Source organism: Macaca fascicularis, chromosome 19 (genome assembly GCF_037993035.2).
Source record: "Macaca fascicularis isolate 582-1 chromosome 19, T2T-MFA8v1.1".
NCBI classification, from domain to species: domain Eukaryota; kingdom Metazoa; phylum Chordata; class Mammalia; order Primates; family Cercopithecidae; genus Macaca; species Macaca fascicularis.
Window position 1 is genome coordinate 19,822,696 of NC_088393.1, and position 12,698 is coordinate 19,835,393.

The following is a 12,698-nucleotide window of genomic DNA, read 5'->3' on the forward strand; positions in this document are numbered from 1 at the left end:
GCTCTGCGGCCCGCTCCCATCTACCATTGGCAGGATGCCTGTCAGTCATTCCGTCCCGCCTCTTCGGACCCGCCCCGGCCGGCGGCGCGATCCCGAGAACCAGCCGGCCCGCGCGCTCATTGGTCGTCATGCGCTGTCTGTCATGAGGCTGGCCACACCTTCTATGGGGTGCGGGTCCTGAGAGTCCTGTCTGGACCTCATTGGCTTGTGGCGCCTTCACTCGGAGAGACGCGCCTCAACCCGGAAGTATGCGAGGCGAAATCTGCCTAGCAACCGGGGAAGCCGGGCTGTGAAGCGGGCAATTTCAGTGTGAGTCTGAGCCGCGAGACCGAGCGGCGGCTCTGAGCGCGGCGCGGCGGCTCCTCCCGCCCGGGGTCAGCGCCCCGGCGCGCGCACGCGCACCCCCGCCGCCCGAGCGCGCCCCGCGCCGCCCGCGCAGTCGGTCGGTCGGTCGTCTGTCCTGTCGCCGCTGCCGCCGCCGCCGCAGCCGCCGCGGGCGCCACCTGAGGGAGTCGCCTCCGCGGGACGCCACAGGACCTGACCGGACTGCGCCGCCCGAGGCCGTCCCGTGTCCCGGCCGCCGTCGGCGAGGGCGCCGAGCAACTTCGGTGAGTAAGGGGCAGGCGCCGCTGGCTGGTCCCCGGCTTCCGGTGCCCCGGGCTCTCTGGGGCTTCCGCTTCTCCCGCACTACCTTCGCCGAGCGGACTCCCTTCTCCACAGGACCTCCCTCTCAGGGGAGCCTCCTGCTCTGGGGCCCCCCGCCTCTCTAGGAGACCCCGTCTCTTTAGGGGACCCTCGCCTCTCTTGGGGACCCCCATCTCTTCAGGCAGGGGACCCCGCTTCTCTAGGGGAATCCTGCCTCTCTAGAGGCTCCTTGCCTCTCTAGAGGCTCCCCGCCTCTCTAGAGGATCCCCGCCTCTCTAGGGGACCCCGTGTCTCTAGGGGACCCCCGCCTCTCTAGAGGATCACCGCCTCTCTAGGGGACCTCATCTCTAGGGAACCCCCGTCTCTCCGAGGGGAGCCCTGTCTCTCTAGGCGACCCTGCTTCTCTAAGGGATTCCCCCTTATCAGGGGCCCCCCCCGCCTCTCTGAGGACCCCTGCCGGAGGGAACCCCCACCTCTCTAAGGAATCCTGCCTTTGAGAGGAACTAACTCCCTTCTTTGGGGATCCCCAACTCTTTGAGGATTCCCGCTTATCTGAGGGGACTCCCTTCTTCTCTGAGGGTCCCTCTACTTTTCTCAGGAACCCACCCCTTTGAGGGGCCCCCTCCTATCTGAGGACCCCTGCCTCTGAGGGGAGTCCCTTTCTCTGAGGGACCCCTGCCTCTTTGAGGGGAATCCCCATCTGAGCGACCCTCTGCCTCTCTGAGGGTCCCCCCCTTTCTCTGAGGGGCCCTGGCCTCTCTAAGACCCTATCCTCACTCCTCTAAGGAGACCCCTGCTTCTATTAGGCTATACTTTCTCTGAGGGATCCCCCACCTTTTGTGGATTCCTGGGGAATCCCTTCTTCCCTGGGGGACCCCTCTTTTAAGAAGACATTCCAGCTTCTTGGAGGAAGCCCTACCTCTCTGTAGGAAGCTCCCCACCCCTGCTTCTCTGAGCTGTGGTCCTGCTTTTCTGACTTGTCCCCCTTTATTTTATTTTTTTTGAGACAGAAAATCTCACTCTGTCGCCTAGGCTGCAGTGCAGTGGTACGACCTGGGCTTACTGCAACCTCTGCCTCCTGGGTTCAAGCGACTCTCCTGCCTCAGCCTCCCTAGTAGCTGGGACGATAGGTACCCACCACCACGCCCGGCTAATTTTTGTATTTTTGTGGGGAGGGGATTTCATCATGTTGGCCAGGCTGGTCTCGAACTCCTGACCTCAGGTGATCGATCCACCCACCTTGGCCTCCCAAAGTGTTGGGGTTACAGGTGTGAGCCACCGCGCCTGGCCCCCCTACTTTTTGATGAGTGCCTTCACTTTCCTGAGGGGGTCCCCCACTTCTTTGAAATGCCCATCTGACCGGATCATTAGTTATCTGAGGTATACCCCTACTTTACCAGTATCCTACTTTTCTATTTCTTCTATACTCTATGTATACTGCAATTTTCTGAGGGGTCCCCAGTATCTCCCCTTAACTTGAAATATCCCACTCCTGTAGACTCCTCACATCTCTGAAGTGTGTCTCCCCTTTTTCAAGATATCCCTTCTCCTGATGGGAGACACTGGATCTCTTCACTTCTCTGAGGGGTCTGTCTGAATTCCATGGGGTTCCCTCCCACTTGCCTGAGAGTATTCCCTCTTACTAGAGGCTTTCCTCCTAATTTTCTTTTTTTTTTTTTTTTTTTTTTTTTGAGACTGAGTCTGGCTCTGTCGCCCAGGCTGGAGTGCAGTGGCCGGATCTCAGCTCACTGCAAGCTCCGCCTCCCGGGTTCACGCCATTCTCCTGCCTCAGCCTCCCGAGTAGCTGGGACCACAGGTGCCCGCCACTTCGCCCGGCTAGTTTTTTGTATTTTTTAGTAGAGATGGGGTTTCACCGTGTTAGCCAGGATAGTCTCGATCTCCTGACCTCGTGATCCGCCCGTCTCGGCCTCCCAAAGTGCTGGGATTACAGGCTTGAGCCACCGCGCCCGGCTCCTCCTGATTTTCTAAGGGAGAAACTCTTTATTTATCCTTGGAGCACTCATATGAAGCTTCTCCTCTTTCTGTCTGTGGCACCCACTTCCCCCAACTGTGGAGGAAGAGAGCGGAAATGTACCCCTTCTTCAGTCTTTGTTGCCACTCTAGGGGTATTCTCTGGACTTTTATTTTGGTTTCCAGGGGCCTGGAGGATTTTGTGGCTGGAGGGGAAAGTCGGGGACAGAGAGGCAAAAAGCATGATTTCCTCATGTGCCTCTAAGATCTGCTAGATTTGGGGGAGCAGGAGCTGCTACTAGATGACCACCTTAGTTACTCAATTTTCCAGTCGTGGGGCCATCACAGTGTTGTCACGCCTTTGTGACGACAAATGGGACAAGGGAGAAACATTGTATCCCCATTATCACACTGTCAAGCTGTGGGAGTGACCCACTTCCTGTCCCATCCCTCAGTCCTCCCTCTGCATACTATAACTTAACTTTCCCTCCCCCCGCTGAAAAAAATCAAAATAGAAAGGAGAAGAAAACTCTCCTTTATCTCTTCCTGTTGCATTTTCTCTCCCGAGATCCCCTGATTCAACCCTCGATCAAATAGGATCCCTAGTTCATAGGCCACTTTGGTTTGAAAGACAGAGCAAGAAGCAGGAAATGGGTCACCTTAGATCCAGAAACAGGGGAAGGGAGGCAAGGGACAGGATTTCTGTAAGTTTTAGGTGATTTTGGCCTGGCCCAAAAGGAACTTTTTACGTGGCATTTACACATCTCATGTACTTTTTTTAATGGCCCACCCTGGATTCCAAGTTCAGTAGCTAATTTTATCTGCTTTGCCAAACGCAGAGCTCTGTGGAGCCCAAGTAGATGAATGCTGGCATTGAGAGATGGTCCAAAGGACAGGAATGAACTCGGTTTGAAACCTGAGTAACTTGTAACCACTTCGTGTCCACGCACAAGTCTCAAGCTAAAAACGTGGGGAGCGTTTGACTGAAGTGGAGTTCTGAAGTATGGGCTGCACTAGTGTTTGCTTTAGCATTTCAACAAGTTCTTCCCTCTGACTCCACTGGAACTGCAGTTCACTTTACAGTTTGACTGAGGGCAGTCTCTCTCCTGTTCGTTTCCATCTGGGTCTTGCTTAATTTGAGTCCTTTGTGAAGACTCCTGCCGAGGCTATAATTTGAGTTCTAAATCTGTCGGTGGACCATGTGGACACAAGTTTCAACTCGAGCTATTTTCTTCTGGGGAGAAGTGCTTGGAGACTTTCCTGGGCCCTCTGCTGCTGGGCTAAGTCAAGTCCAGGCAGGAGGCTGCTGCAGACTTGGTTGCTCTTCTCCTGCCTCTTCCTGGTCAGCTGTAGGCACTGCCCTCAGGGGAAGGGAAAGATGGTGGGGAGCTTGGGACTGAGATGAGGGTAGAGAAGTGCCTGAGGGTAGGGAAGTGCCTGCACGTATTTACTATTTTATTTTATGTTTTTGAGACAGGGTCTCATTTTGTTACTCAGGTTGGAGTGCAGTGGCGCGATCTCGGCTTACTGCAACCTCTGCCCCACTGGCTCACGTGATCCTCCTACCTCAGCCTCTGAAGTAGCTGGGACCACAGGCGCATGCCACCACGCCCGGCTGTATTTTTGTATTTTTGGTAGAGACGGGGGTCTCACCATGTTGCCCAGGCTGGTCTCGAACTCCTGAGCTCAAGTGATCCACCCGCCTCAGCCTCCCAAGGTGTTGGGATTATAGGCGTGAGCCACTGCGACTGACCTATTATTTTTAATAAAACCTATAGGACCAGCAGATGGGATGTTAAAAAGGAAATGGACAACTTTGAAGTCAGAAGGACCCAGTTCAGATTCTGGTGCTGCCCTTCTTAGTTATGTGACCTTGGACAAGTGATGGCACAAAATTGGCATGTTATTAAATATTTGAGGGAACACATTGCTGTGAATGTGTGTCAAGGTGCTTACTGATGATGGGAGGTGCTTCCTAGATGGATGAATGAATGAATCTGAGGTAATAAACTGGAGGTGGACAGCACAGCTCCCGGCACATGGTTGGTGTGCAGTAAAGGCTGCTTGTTGTGCTCATGAGATTAGGGTCCTGGCCTGGACTCCCAGACCAGAAAGCGCTTGATATTCTGCCAAGGCTAAAAATGCCCGAAGAGAAAGAAACTTGGTATGTCTCTTGGAAAACCCACTCCCCCACTGAGTCTCTTAGCAAGAGTTTTCTGTGTTCTGATACCAGATGTGAGATGGATTTGCTGTGTGGCAGGGCGTTTGTGTTTCTCTTGGCCTTGGCGTCTCCCCCTGTAAAATGGGGTAATTTGTGAATTAAGGGCAAGTAGGGAGATGTATTACTCTAATTAGACCACAGGCAAGATAGAAGATTATAATGAACTTGAAGAATTGTGGGAAGAAAAAAATAGATGAACTATGTATGCCTAAGGGATCATATGCATATGATGAGACTGCTTGAGTGAGTGAGTCCAGCAGTTACCTGGTGAGTGATCTGTTCTTACACTTTAGAACCTTGAAAGAAGAGCCGTTCTTTCATTGTAATAGATCAGATTTGGGGACAAAAGACTGGGAAAGTGATGTACAAAGGCATTTGACGCCACACAATAATAGTACTTTGAGAGGGCCAGTGTGTGGCTTAGTGCCCACAAGGAGATCAGAATTCACCTCAAGCTCCCAAGGCCCAGAGGGCTGTGGAGATGCTAACTCAGCTTAGAGGCTGGGGCAGGGGTCGGGGGGCAGTGGAATAGAGGGGAGTGGACAGGACATTAAAAAAAAATTTTTTTTTTAGAGGATTTTTTCTTAACAATTAGTGAAAGCCGTAGAATCATGGCTGGTAAATTAGGCCCAGCCTTCTTCACTTACTAGTATGGGAACAGATGGCATTCTGCCCCTGACGGCTAAAACCCAGGAGGAAATAATGGGTGAAAATCTGAGCTAGGCCCCTGGTGGGCTGCTCCTACGTTTGAAGAAAGGGTTTTGGGTTTTTTTTGTTTGTTTGTTTTCTTCCTGGAAATAAACTCTCTCTCTTCCTCCTTCTCTCCTTCTTTCTTTCTCTCTTTCATACACACATGTACAGACATACACTGACTTTGGTATTGAAGCAAATAAATATCCATCAATCTTAAATTTCTTTCAATTCTTTTAAGGACAGTTATTCCATTACATGGGAAAGGAGCAAAATTTATAATATTTAAAATATAAGAACTAAGGTAAACAACTTCAAAGGGATCACTCTCCCCTTCAAAATTATGCTATGTCTCTTATGTGCCACAGACTTCACTCTGGTGGATGGTGGCGCCACCACCACGTCTCTATCTAACAGGAAGTTTTTTAAACTTATTTTTTTTACTTGAAGGATCCTTACAGCAATAAAAAACCTTGGATAGTTAGAAATGATATTGATCTAGGTACATTTATTAGATGTAATGTAATGTGGTCGTCTGTTGGTGGGCAGGTCTAAAAGGCATGTGGGTCCAAACACTGCCCAGCTTCTAACTCTGGACGGTAAAAACTGTTGATTTATGGAACTGAAATAGCTAGGGAAGTCAGGGTTTCCTTCCTGTTGGAGACAGCACTGGGGGCATTAAATCCCTGTGGGATCTTGATGATAAGAAAGAAACTGACCTCTTTTGGAATTGGGAAATAACTACCGTGTCAAGTGATTCCATCCAAATGAATGGATGGTGTTATTTTTGATTTCTAGTATTAAGTTTGACTTCATCCTCTCTGCAACTTGACTGCCTTTGTTTATGCTGTTGTGTCTTTTGAATAAGAGTTTTTCCTTTTCTTTCTTTTTCTTTTTTTTTTTTTTGAGACAGAGTCTTGTGCTCTGTCACCCAGGCTGGAGTGCAGTGGTGCAATCACAGCTCACTGTAGCCTTGACTTCCGGGCTCAAGTGATCCTCCCACCTCAGCCTCTTGAGTAGCTGGGACCACAGGCACGCACCACCATGCCCGGCTAATTTTGTATTTTTTGTAGAGACCGGGTCTTGCTATGTTTCCCAGGCTGGTCTTGAACTCCTGAGTTTGAGTGATTCTCTCACTTTGGCCTCCCAAAGTGTTGGGATTATAGGTGTGAGCCACAGTGCCCAGCCCAAGTTTATTGTGTTTTTTTTTTTCAGACGGAGTCTCACTCTGTCACACAGGCTTGAGTGCAGTGGTGCGATCTTGGCTCACTGCAATCTCTGCCTCCTGGCTTCAAGCAGTTCTCTGTCTCAGCCACCCAAGTAGCTGGCATTACAGGCACCCACCACCATGCCTGGCTAATTTTTGTATTTTTAGTAGAGACGGGGTTTCACCATCTTGGCCAGGCTGGTCTCGAACTCCTGACCTCGTGATCCACCTGCCTCAGCCTCCCAAAGTGCTGGGATTACAGGCATGAGCCACTGCTCCTGGCTAAGTTTTTTTTATTTTATTTATTTTTTTATTTTTATTGAGACAGAATCTTGCTCTGTCATCCAGGCTGGAGTGCAGTGGCACGATCTTGGCTCACTGCAACCTCTACCTCCTGGGTTTAAGCCATTCTCCTGCCTCAGCCTCCCCAGTAGCTGGGATTACAAGCGTGCACCACTGTGCTCAGCTAATTTTTGTGTTTTTAGTAGAGACAGGGTTTCACCATGTTGGCCAGGCTGGTCTTGAACTCCTGACCTCAGGTGATCCACCTGCCTCAGCCTCCCAAAGTGCTGGGGTTATAGGCGTGAGCCACTGCGCCTGGCCAAGTTTATTCTTTTAAATTGGCTTATAAGGGGCCAGGCGCAGTGGCTCACACCTGTAACCCTAGCACTTTGGGAGGCTGAGGCAGGGGATCACTTGAGGTCAGGAGTTTGAGACCAGCCTGGCCAAAATGGCGAAAGCCTGTCTACTAAAAATCCAAAAATTAGCTGGGCGTGGTGGCGCAGGCCTGTAATCCCAGCTACTCGGGAGGCTGAGGCACAAGAATGGCTTGAACCTGAGAGACAGAGGTTGCAGTGAGCTGAGATCAGGCCACTGCACTCCAGCCTGAGTGACAGAGTAAGATTCTGTGTCAAAAAAAAAAAAAATTTTTTTTTTGACTTATAAGGGACAAGTGAACACTCAAATAAGAGCTTTACTTGTGTGGCCATAAGGTATGGTGTGTGTTTGTTTTCTAGTGCAATTTACATTACATTAAAAATTAGAAAGTGTTGAATCTTTTGGCCCATATAACTTCCTATGCCAACAAATAATTCAGGAGCAACATTTTCATGCCTAAGATAAAACGTTTTCATGCTTGGTGAGGGGGGTCTGGCAGTAAGCAGGACTGACACAGTTGGCCTTCCAGGAGCATACATCTTAGTTGCAGACAAATAAACAAGCAAATGAATGAAAGAATATTGTGAGGTTTCATGAGAATATCCCTAAGTGCTGCAGCTACCCTCATTGGGAGCTTCAGGTGGAGTTTCTTGGAGGTGTAGAAGTGAAACCTCACTACGTCTTTAATTTCCTCACTGGGCTCCTGTTTCCTGTCTCTAAAAGGAGACAGAAATTATGGCATTTTCCTACTTGATTGTTGGCGATAGTTGATTCATGACCACTGTGATTGTAATCTTGGAGAAACGAGAGAAACTAGAATGGTCATGGTAGGGGGTATTTTCAGGTTTGTCTTTCTTTCTTTCTTTCTTTTTTTTTTTTTTTTAGACAGAGTCTTCCTCTGTCGCCCAGGCTGGAATGCAGTGGCTCGATCTCGGCTCACTGCAACCTCCACCTCCTGGGTTCAAGTGATTCTCCTACTTCAGCCTCCCTAGTAGCTGGGGTTACAGGCAACTGCCACCACGGCTGGCTAATTTTTTGTATTTTAGTAGAGATGGGTGTTTCACCATGTTGCCCAGGGTGGTCTGGAACTCCTGAGCTCCAGCAATCCTCCCGCCTTGGCCTCCCAAAGTGCTGGGATTACAGGCGGGAGCCACCATGCCTGGCTGAGTTTGCCTTTCTTGAAGTCAGTGGTGGTGTGTTTTTGGAATCCTGGGGCATTTCTTCATGGCAATGCATATTACACAAAGTGATAAACCGCTCTGAAAGCTCTTCCCTTGTTGAAATCTTAAAAACATTCAGATAAGCTGGGGCTGCCTGGGTGTTGGTGGTGATTTAGGAATAATGAGATTTCCAGTAGATGACTGCTTTGTTGTGTATTGGTAGACTCTTTTTTTTTTTTTTTTTTTTTTTGAGACGGAGTCTCGCTGTGTCACCCAGGCTGGAGTGCAGTGGCCCGATCTCGGCTCACTGCAAGCTCCGCCTCCCGGGTTTACGCCATTCTCCTGCCTCAGCCTCCGAGTAGCTGGGACTACAGGCGCCCGCCACCACGCCCGGCTAGTTTTTTGTATTTTTAGTAGAGACGGGGTTTCACCATGTTAGCCAGGATGGAGTAGACTCTTGGTGCATGGATTTCCCTCTGCTTAGGCTTTCCTCTTCTTTTTTTTTTTTTGAGGTGGAGTCTCGCTCTGTCGTCCAGGCTGGAGTGCAGTGGTGCGATCTTGGCCCGCTAAAACCTCTGCCTCCCAGGTTCAAGAGATTCTCCTGTCTCAGCCTCCCGAGTAGCTGGTATTACAGGCGGCACACTGCCATGCTTAGCTAATTTTTTGTATTTTAGTAGAGATGGGGTTTCATCATGTTGCCCAGGCTGGTCTCGAACTCCTAAGCTAAGGAAATTCACCTGCCTCGGTCTCCCAAAGTACTGGGATTACAGGCGTGAGCCACTGCTCCCAGCCTAGGCTTTCCTCTTACACTGGGACTGGGAAGATGCTGTTTACACTTTTTTATGTTGGGCAAGGCTGGAAGTCTTAGATTTGACAGGTGCTTTTCTTAACTAAGTGTATCTGCGAGAGGTGGGATTGGAGAGCAAGGCGGGATATTCATTTTGGGCACAGCCTTGAGGGCAAGAGGGAGGCTGTTAGAAGGAGAGTTTCTGGTTGTCTTTTTTTTCCTTCCACCCAAGTTCTGACTCCGGAGGTGGAGAGGCAGGCCCATGCCGGAAGTGGGCGTGGAAAAGTAATGCAACTGTGCATGTGACCAGGCTCCCACCTCTGGGCTCTGCTGCCCTTGGGAAGTGGATGCTTGCTCCCTCCTGACTTCCTGTTCTCCCTTCTTACAGGCAGAGTTCTTGGGCTCCAAGTTGAGCACAGAAAATATGTTCAAGGCCAGGCGTGGTGGCTCACACCTGTAATTCTAGCACTTTGGGAGGCCGAGGCAGGCGGATCATTTGAGCCCAGGAGTTTGAGACCTGCCTGGCCAACATGGCAAAACCCCGTCTCTACTAAAAATGTAAAAACTACCTGGGTGTGGTGGTACACGCCTGTAATGCCAGGTACTCTGGAGGCTGAGGCAGGAGAATCACTTGAACCCAGGAGGCGGAGTTTGCAGTGAGCTGAGATCATGCCACTGCACTCCAGCCTGAGCGACAGAGCGAGATTCTGTCTCAAAAAAAAAAAAGAAAGAAAACAGGTTCAAGTTCCCCCTTTTTCCTTAGTAAGCCGTTTTGTCAGAGCTGGGAGCCACCAGTGGACCTGTACTTGCCAGTTTTGGGGTCTCAACTAATACACCCACAGACTCAGAGGTTTATCTGGCAGGGTGGCGAAAAAGATGGTTTCTTGTTATATTATCACAGTGTTCCCCTCGGGAACTCTTCTGCACCAAGAGCTGCCTGGAGATGTGTATGGAACTTAAAGAAGCTGACAGTAGATAGGTCCTTCAGGAAGAGTGTGCTTTGGAAGAATGGTTTGTAGTTACTTACAGCTTTTTGCTTTATAAAAGTACTGTGGGAGGACCTATGCCATAGAAACTTTATAGCCAAAAAACTTTGGGCTTGATCCTGATCCTACCACTTGCTGGCATGTGACCTTAGAAAAATAGCCTAACTTCAAATGGCCTACTCTTTCTGAGCCTCAGTTTCCTCAAAATTAAACTCAAATCCTCATTTGTGGGCTGGTTTGTTTGTAAGCATACAGCAAACGGCCAGACTGTTGTAGATGCCTAGTAAAGGTAGTTGTTAAAGAATCATATTTAGGAGCCAGGCACGGTGGCTCATGCCTGTAAACCCAGCAGTTTGGGAGGCTGAAGTGGGTGGATCACCTGAGGTCAGGAGTTTGAGACCAGCCCGGCCAACATAGTGAAACCCTGTCTCTACTAAAAGTACAAAAAATTAGCTGGGCGTGGTGGTGGGCGCCTGTAATCCCAGTTACTAGGGAGGTTGAGGCAGGAGAATCGCTTGAACCCGGGAGGCGGAGGTTGTAGTGAGCTGAGATCGTGCCACTGCACTCCAGCCTGGGCAACAAAAGCGAAACTGTCTGAAAAAAAAAAAAAATAGCCGGGCGCGGTGGCTCAAGCCTGTAATCCCAGCACTTTGGGAGGCCGAGACGGGCGGATCATGAGGTCAGGAGATCGAGACCATCCTGGCTAATCCGGTGAAACCCCGTCTCTACTAAAAAATACAAAAAACTAGCCGGGCGAGGTGGCGGGCGCCTGTAGCCCCAGCAACTCGGGAGGCTGAGGCAGGAGAATGGCGTGAACCTGGGAGGCGGAGCTTGCGGTGAGCCGAGATCGCGCCACTGCACTCCAGCCTGGGCGACAGAGCGAGACTCCGTCTCAAAAAAAAAAAAAATAAATAAATAAAGAATCATATTTAGAGTGACTGTTTCTCTTGAGGTTGGCACCTGACTTTGGACAACAATCTGTGGGTGTTAATACTGCCCAAGAACAAACCAGTTGACACTGGGCCAATAGGCTGGGCATGTCTGAAGGCCAGTGATCTGGAAGTTCCTGGAGTGGTTGATTTTTCCCAGTGAGATCCCTTAGTTCATTGTAGCTTTAACCCCCACAGCCTCACCTTACTGTACTCTCCATATGGACTTGCAGTGCCTCAGGAAATGTGATGGGGTAATTGGGAAAAAGGCTCAAACCTTGAGCTCAGGCGATCCGCCTTCCTCGGCCTCTCAAAGTGCTGGGATTTCAGGCATGAGCCACTGTGCGCAACCTATTTGTTAGGTTTCTTTCTTTCTTTTCTTTCTTTCTTTTTTTCTTTCTTTCTTCTTCTTCTTTTTTTTTTTTTTTTTTTTGATAGTCTCGCTCTGTCACCCAGGCTGGAGTGCAGTGGCGCGGTCTCAGCTCACTACAACCTCCGCCTCATGGCTTCAAGCCATTCTTCTGCGTCAGCCTCCCGAGTAGCTGGGATTACAGGCCACCATGCAGGGCTGATTTTTGTATTTTTGGTAGAGACGAGGTTTTACCATGTTGGCCAGGCTGGTCTCGAATTCCTGACCTCATAATCCATCCGCCTCAGCTTCCCAAAGTGTGGGATTACAAGTGTGAGCCACTGCCCCCGGCTGTTAGGTTTCTTAAGTCACTAGGCATTCTGAGAAGAGGCATAGCATGGGCACAGGCAGGGACCTGGAGGTGAAAACAGCCAAGTGAGTTCCCTTGACCTGAGGAGGTTATGCTGTTCTAAAAGTCAGAGTTTGAACTGATCACTTTGGCAAGAAAAGTCAAAAATTTCTTCCAAAGGTAGAAAGTTAAAATGTGCTATAGTAGGATCCAAGATTAAACTCAAAATAGTATTTAAATTGAACTTTTTTTTTTTTGGAGACGGAGTTTCACTCTTGTTGCCCAGGCTGGAGTGCAATGGCGCGATCTCAGCTCACTGCAACCTCCGCCTTCTGGGTTCAAGTGATTCTCCTGCCTCAGCAGGAGAATGAGTAATGTGTAATGAGGCTAATTTTGTATTTTTAGTAGAGATGGGGTTTCTGCATGTTGGTCAGGCTGGTCTCGAACTCCCGACCTCAGGCGATCCGCCTGCGTTAGCCTCCCAAAGTGTTGAGATTACAGGTGTGAGCCTCTGCGCCGGGCCTTAAATTGAGCTTTCAGTAAACATTTTCAATCAGGAAGCAATGATGGCCAGTGAAATCAGCCATCTAGACTCTGTAATGGTATACTGTATATGTAGACATTAACCTCCAAAGAAGCTTCAAGAAAACAGACTTCAGGTCTGCTTCTGACTTTTTCCTTTGAGAATTGTTATCATTTAAGCCGGTCTAGAATTCTTAATACTTCAGAACAGTTTTTTGTTTTTTT

The 12,698-nt window shown here is 49.6% G+C and overlaps 1 protein-coding gene across 8 annotated transcripts in view; it reads left to right on the forward strand.

Annotated features, from left to right (window-relative positions):
- Positions 1 to 264: 264 nt before the first annotated feature.
- The window catches only part of GATAD2A (GATA zinc finger domain containing 2A), a 123,028-nt gene continuing 110,594 nt past the window's right edge, over positions 265 to 12,698 (forward strand). For all 8 annotated transcript variants that reach the window (XM_065535343.2, XM_074026557.1, XM_065535347.2 and 5 more), the window contains exon 1: positions 265 to 608. The gene's annotated coding sequence lies outside the window, so the exon portion shown is untranslated. The remainder of the gene's footprint in view (positions 609 to 12,698) is intronic.